This window comes from Rhynchophorus ferrugineus, unplaced genomic scaffold (assembly GCF_030347505.1).
Source record: "Rhynchophorus ferrugineus isolate W39M unplaced genomic scaffold, kcgeb_rfMv2 rfM1, whole genome shotgun sequence".
In the NCBI taxonomy this organism is placed as follows: Eukaryota; Metazoa; Arthropoda; class Insecta; order Coleoptera; family Curculionidae; genus Rhynchophorus; species Rhynchophorus ferrugineus.
Genome location: NW_027472580.1, coordinates 77770672 through 77778974, shown reverse-complemented (window position 1 = coordinate 77778974; position 8303 = coordinate 77770672).

Sequence of the window (8303 nt, the reverse complement as noted above, 5' to 3'; positions counted from 1 at the left end):
AGCTGTTCAAATATAACATTCAGAGCAATATAAAATATATAATTTCATGAAATGAAATGAAAGATGAGGTGAGGTGATTCTATAATAGGATCTTAAATAGTTTAAAGACGTTTCTGTAGAAATGTCTTCAGGACTTGTTTCCATTTGCTCTACTTCTCGTTACATGAGCTGAACCGGCTATATTAGCGATTTTTTCGCTTGCGCCCTTATGTGCCATTACGTATACAAATGAGTGCAATTTTCAAATATTTTTCTTTTTATCTTATTTTTCACAATACTTCAGAACACATAACCTGACATGGCGTTCATGATATAACATAGGGCGCCGTTTTGCCAAAACCACATGTGTCTATTAGTCTTTCCATATATGACAATTATATTTGTTAATGTACTAAAGATTATTTAGTATTTAACATTAGTATTATTGACCCTTTCTGTATATTGCAATGATAAAGCCACAAATCATCTATCAGCGATATGGGTTCGCCTTTATTAAGAAGCCCTTTGTAATAGACAGACAAGCGATAAAAATAACGACTTAAAGAAAAACTGTAGAGTTATAAAGCTAATCCTATATAGTAACAGGTCAATTGAAAAGTCCCCGGTCTAACACAAAGATGGCACTACGAGAATTAGATTAGAATTAGATTTTTAGTTAGCCCTAACCTTCAAACGATGCGTGTATAAATTTTACAGCTGTCGGATCATTATTTTGTCAATTATAGCATTTTGAGTGAAGCAACTTTTGTTAGTGTGAAAAAAATGGATAAAAAAAAATTTCGCGCGTTTTTTTGAAGGGAAAAAATACAGTTGAGGCAAAAATTTGGCTTGATGCCGAGTTTCCGGATACTGCCCCAGGAAAGTGAACCATGAAGGATTGGTATGCTAAGTTTAGACGTGGTGAAATGAGCACCGAAGACGATGAACGCAGTGGTTACTCAAAAGAGGTTATTACCGACGAAAACATTTAAAGAATCCACATAATGAGTTTTAATGACCGTAAATTTAAATTGAATGAAATAGCAGATACTCTAAAGATATCAACAGAATGTGTACATCATATCGTTCACTAATATTTAGGTATCAGAAAGCTCTGTGCAAAGTGGATGCCACGCGATCTCACTTTTGACCAAAAACAACAACGAATTTATGATTCGGAGCAGTGTTTGAAAGTGATAAACTGAAGCCAAATAAACCCGAGTTTTTGCGTCGATGTGACAATGGATAAAACGTGGCTCCATCATTTCACTCTGCAACACAATTGACAGTCATCCAAGTCCACTGCACATGATGAACTCGCTCCAAAGTGTGGGAAAACGCAACAGTCGGCTGGCAAGCTAATGGAGTCTGTATTTTGGGATTCCCATTGAATAATTTTCAGCATTTGAAGAAAAAGAAAGTGCTGCTTCACCCAGATAATGCACCGTGTCACAAGTCAGTGAAAACGATGGCAAAAATCCATGAATTGGACTTCGAATTGCCTCCTCGTCCACCGTATTCTCCAGATCTGGCCCTCAGCGACTAGTTCCTGTCCTCAGATCTCAAAAGAATGCTCGCTGAGAAGAAATTTTCGTCGAATGAAGAGGTGATCGCAGAAACTGAGACCTATTTTGAGGCAAAGGACAAATCGTACTACAAAAATGGTATCGAAAGTTGGAGGGTCGCTATAATCAGTGTATCACCCTTGAAGAGGATTATGTTGAATAGAAAGAACCTCATTTTGCTAAGAAATGTGTTTTACTACGGTAGGCCGGTGCTTTTCAATTGTCCTGTTAAGTAACGAAATTAATACCAAATACAAAATTACGTAACATAAAGTAAAAGCCCAATTGTTGCGTAACGCCATAATTTTTTATAAAGGTATTTATAAAGAATCTCAATATATAATTGCAATTAAAATCCAAAACATAAAGTATATCCATTTTGTAAGTTATAGTAATTCCGATAATATATTTCTTCTTAAGTTTATTTATTTATTTAACAACTTTGTATCATATTTGTAATATTGAACATAAAACATATACAAAACATCATAAGAGTATATTACGTATTTCCTAGATTCGTAAAATTGCTGTTTGTTTAGTACGTAAATTATATTTATAATTCTCTTTCCTGTTTTGAAACAGAAAGTTGGTTCTTTGAACATTCGCTCGAATATGGAGAAAGAGGGGAACTTGAATACCCAAGAGTCGATTCAGGAACGGCACCATTAGTGCTGACGCCTGATTGATTCCCCTTGCGGGTGTCCCGGTTGCATTGCCAGGACATTTTTCCGTTTTCCATTCGGGTTTTTTCGAGACGAGGCCGTCAGGGGACGCCCGACCCGCATCAGCATCAGGCGGCAGGGCTGCCGCTACCGCCACCGCCGCCGACGCCGTCACCGTCTCCACCTCCGCCGCCTCCTCTCGCACCGCCACCGTCACAGGCCGCAAACGAACAAAGACATCAACATGATGGATCTCCTTCATCTTATCCCGGAGCGTGATCGAGCCATATTTCAGATGGCGACGGCAGGATGGGACCGGGTTGCAATGGTGAATGTTAATTTCCAGGGTTGCTTTTTACTATTTCAGACATGTTGCCGGCTGAAGACTCGATGGAAAATTACATAAGCAACAAGGGATCGTCCAGGGTCGGAACGCCTTTCAATCTCCTTTACTATATTTCATTTTTTGATTAGATTCGTACACGCAGGCGAAATTATATATACTGTGAATTAATTCTGTTGAGGGTTTATTCTAATACACAATAACAACACAGCCTATAACTAATTATAATAATTTTTAAATAATTCCACCGTTATTAAAGTTACACGACTAGTTTTAAACATTATTTTGATATTTATATATATATATATATATATATATATATATATATATATATATATATATATATATATCTATATATTAATCGACTTAGCGAAAATTGCCTTAACCTCCATTTTTCAGGAAAATGGGGACACCTGGAGGTGGCACGGTTAAAGTTTATATGAAGGAAGAATTTTTGGACCTAAAATATTTGTATAATGTGTACTACAAATAAGTAAATTCTTGCGCCCAAATCAAGCTACCCTCAGATTGGTGACACACAATATATAAACAAATATTTTAGCCCCTATTTTCTAATGAGAAAGTCTAGTGACTTGGCTGACAAATATCAATTTCAAATATATATATATATATATATATATATATATATATATATATATATATATATATATATATATATATATATTTATTAAAAGTATTGGCCTTTTGATTCTATATATTTTGACTATGTTTCAGGAAATTTCTGGATGTCATCTCTAAAAAAAGTGTTAGAAGCGTCTTAGAAATTAGCGAAATGCTGCTCTGCAAAGTGCGTATTATATTGATGGGAAAAATAGATAGTCGGATGGAGCAAAATCTAGAGGGTACGGCGGGGGCGAAAATATATCTCATACAAGTGCTTTCAACGCTTCCTTGGATAATTTTCACTGTTAACTATTTCACTAGGTTTCAACAGTTCGTAATACACCACCGCGTTCTGGTCTCACCAAACAACGAGCATTGTCTTTCGACCAAAACGATTTGGCGTTAGGGTCGATCTGCCGGCTTGGACAGGTGAACCATATTTTGCCGCTTAAGGTTTTCAAAATAAATCCACTTTTTATCACTCGTAACTATTCGAATCAGAAATGACTTGCGATCATCCGTGTGAAGTAGCATTTCATGGGCGATTCTCTATTTTCCCTTTGCCTTCTTCTGGATCTTCCCATCTTCTGGATTTTCCTCATTGCCCGTATTCGGTCGCTCAGAAATTCAAGCACGAAACTTGACATTTTCAAAGAGGTATAAAACTGTGGCGGTGTTAGTTATGAAAAGTATAACATATATAGCTTTGAAGCTTGATGTCCCTAGAATAGAATAGTGACCGCTCCTACGAAAACCGGTAATGATTTTCTGGTACATATAATATTTGCATGGAAGTTACTACAGGTCTGAAAATAATCTTACTTATGATACTTTTGTTATATTTTGTTAATGATATAAAGAGTAACTTTTATTTCCATATCGTCTCATTTTTAAATAATTTTGACTAAATTAATAAATTGTGGTCGAATATCGATTATTAGGCACTATTATCACTAGTAATAATAAATCCAGAAATACAGTTCGGCGATGATTGATTTTGATGATTATAAAAATATAATTTAAAAAAATATTTTTTCAATTTTATTCATAATTTAGAACCTTTTTGAGAAATAAAAAATTAGAATATAAAATAAGAACACCTCTCAATTTTATGTTATATAATAGTTTTTTGCGTAGCGAACAATTTCGAATATAGAACCTTAAAGGTTGATGTTCCCATTCGCCAAATAAAAATATGGAACATTGAACTGAAGATAATTTAAAACGCTTTTTATTACCTGTGTACAACTATTATGAGCTTTTATTATTTATCATGGGAAAAAATATATGTTTTAATCATTATATATAAATATAGCCAGTTTAATATTCATTATAAAATCTTGATTTTTCGACATATTTCCATGGTCACAAATTTCTACAAAACAATATCAGGTAATTATTAATTATATTATTTATAATTATTAAATTATTATATTATAATTATTATCAGATAGTATTAATTGGTGGTAGAGAACTGACGTTCGAAGCCCATATTGAGAAATAACCTATTTAAACTTTGATTGATAAGCGACATGAATCTGTAATAATGTCATAGTTTCGATATAGCTAAAAATTATGATATAAATAAATACTTTCGAAATTTTAATTTTAATATTATAGAATTAATAGCTTATACGAAAATTTTTATTAGCTAATAAAAATTTTACTACTGCACTGGACCTACCATTTAAGGTGTACGTAGCCTACTGGCTAGTGAGTACTTTAAATTATCAGATTTTTTACTATTGTCTATGAATAGTCACAACTACAAACAATGAGAAACGTAAAACACATCAGTACTCTGAGGAAACTCGAATGGGCAACTATCGGGGCTGTTAAAGGACCATTCTGTCACCTTAATTTACTGTAGCAACCAAACCGACAATTTAAACTACAGAAGAGAATCTTTGAAAAGAAAGCATAATATTTGTATTAAATAAATTAAAAACGCTATAATATATAAATAAAAATAGAAATGTTTTGTCTTAATGTTTTATTTATGTTTATAACATTATTAATTATAAAATACTCTTTTATCAATAATGTAAAGTTTATATATTTTTTGAGCTTTTAACTGGAATTAACAACTGTTTATGTAATAATTATCTGAGATTCATTAGTTCTAATAAGAGCTGTATATTGTTGTTGGACGTTAATGTATCATATGTTTGAGGGTATGGATAGTCCCTTCTACTTCCGACTTTCAATTGATGACGTTCTGAACTGAAATATTTATAACCAAATATTTTGATCAACTTCAGAATTTCTAAATTTTAGCAATCCAAAATGTAACGTCATTAGGAGTGGTCATATACTTTGGCCCGCTTTTGTTTAAATCCAAGTGGTAGCAGTTCAGAAACTTAGGAGCAGTTAGCAATCCAGAATCAAGCCTTATCAAATTGTTTCCTTTCGTACCTACTAGTTCGATGCAAGCTAATTGAATTAATTTATAACAAGAGATCCTTGCTGTCTCTTCCCATTTTTCATAAGGACTGCGCAGACTGAGAAAAATATAGAAATGAAAACAAATAATTTTACCTCAAATATTTTAATTCAAATAAAAAATTGCTGACATATTGGTTAACATTACTAATTTTTGTTCCAGTTTTTTTCCAATATAAACGAGAATATATGTTAAACACTTCATTAGTCAAATTTTATAATTAAACAAATACTCTGAATTCAGGGTATTATTGAAGTGCCACAAGATTACGTGAACAAAAAGAACTTATTAAACAATCTGATAAATAACCGTTGAGCAACTTTAAAATAATATTTTTTGATAATTTTATCTTATTTAATAAAACCTTTTTATTAAAGTCTAGTTAATGTTATTTAATCATATTAATAAATTTTCAGTGTTATTTGTTTTACATTTGTTCTATTAATTTTTATTATGAGAAATAGAACATTTAATCTAATTCATTAATAAAAGAACAGAACAATAAATCATACAGTCCCCTGTTGTCAGGATAGTATAGAAATGTTCCACCATTAACAGTAGTTCAACAACATTCTTCAACAGATTCCCCATGCAATATCACGATGAACGATAAATCATCCAAAGATTTTATGGTAATTTGATGAATCAACAACGACAATTAAGCAACACTATTTTTTATCTCTTTTTCTAACCAACCCCTCTCGACGTTAGGTGCGTGTTTATGTATATTAAATTCATCTAAATATTACCATAATCTTGTTCGCTACTAAAGGCGAATATCGGCTGGAGATGTATCCCTTCTCCGATAACGTAAAGAATAACAGGGAACAGATCTAAATGATGTTTGATCGGGGGATTGTAAAGAAATCAGCACCACTTGAGTCGAAATAAAAAAAGGACTGGGAAGGCAGACAGAAAGACAACCATGATGGTGGTGCTTGCGTAAGAGGGCCATACGATGGACCGGCTTTTGTCATTTGTCGAGCCATTGAAAAATGGTCGATTGGTCGATTACGGTGGTAGGGGGCAAGTGGGAAAGGAAAAGGGTCCTTTTTGTAACTTGTGGCATATATATATATATATATATATATATATATATATATATATATATATATATATATATATATATATATATATTTATGATTTTTATATTGTTTTTTTTATATTAAGCGTGATACACTGATAATAGCGACCTTCCAACTTTTCGATACCATTTTTTTAGTACGATTTGTCCTTTGCTTCAAAACAGGCATCAGTTTCGGCGTTCATCTCTTTATTCGAAAATTTCTTCCCAACGAGCATTCTCGTGAGATATGGGAGCAGGAAATAGTCGCTGGGGCCTAGATTTTTGCCATCATTTTTACTGACTTGTGACACGTTGCATTGCCTTAGTGAAGCAGCGCTTCCTGTTTCTTCAAATGCGGCCGTTTTTCGACGATTTAGTACTTCATACGGTCTAATAACGCTATGTAATAGTCGCCGTTGATGGTCCTTGTAATCGATAGCGATACCCGTTGATGATTTAATTACGGTTTGGCAGGTCATAGTATACTACACCAAGTTGCACTCTCCAAATACAGAGCATTAACCTGGAGCCATGGTTATTCGGCTTTGGGTTAACGTAATGTTTCTACTTTTCATTATTTCAGCAGCATTTAATTCATAACCAAGCGCTTTTCATTGTCTCTTAGCTTCAATTCATTTTGCACAAAATATCCAAACTTTTGGACCACTCCTATATTTTTCAGACGACTGGAAATGGTTTCTTGTATTACTCCCGATCGATTACGCTTATTCTACTTACGTTTTAATGGATCAATAACGAGTAATTCTTTCAAATCGACTCTCCAGGACGCTCTTTGTCTTCGATATCAAAATCGTCACTTTTGAAGCGTCCAAATTAATATTCACATGTTGAAATCGATAGAACAAGAACTTTGCCATAAGCCTTCCACAGCATTCGATGAACTTTAGTCGCCTTTTTTAGCTCAAAGGTTAATTGGTGGAGCCTGATTGGTTAGGACGCATATCAGTAGGATGATAATTCATAAGCTACTTGTTTATAGACTGTTAAAGATACTGGTCATACGGTATTGTCACTAGATTACCTCTCTGTCACTAGATTCCTCAACTTACTTATTGCACGCAATTGTTTTAGATCAGTTCACTCCCATCAGAATAAAATTTCACTCTTTTCTATAGTAACACAAATTTTATTAATTTTAGACAACCACCAGGTAATTTGTTCGTAAAATAAATGATATTCATAATTAATATTGTAAGCCGCTTGAAAAACAATAATGCTTCATATGCGTCTAGTTAACTAGGGACGGCAATGTCTTCTTCTATTAAACTTTGAATTGTAACAAATGCCCGCCCCAAGCTGTTTTTGATTTAAATTTATTATTAGTTTTTTAATTATTTTAATTATTGTATTTTAAAGTTCTTACCATATATATCAATATATTACAACTAAATCTACTGCTAATATAAGCCTTGAATCGTTTCTAAAGAACTCTTGGTCTCACTCTACTCACTATATTTTACTATTCACGTATTTCTTATTTTAAAATAATTAATGTTTAATATATTTATTTTAATATATATATATATATATATATATATATATATATATATATATATTGCTGTGTATCAATTATTAATGGGGAAAAATAGTTGACTAAATT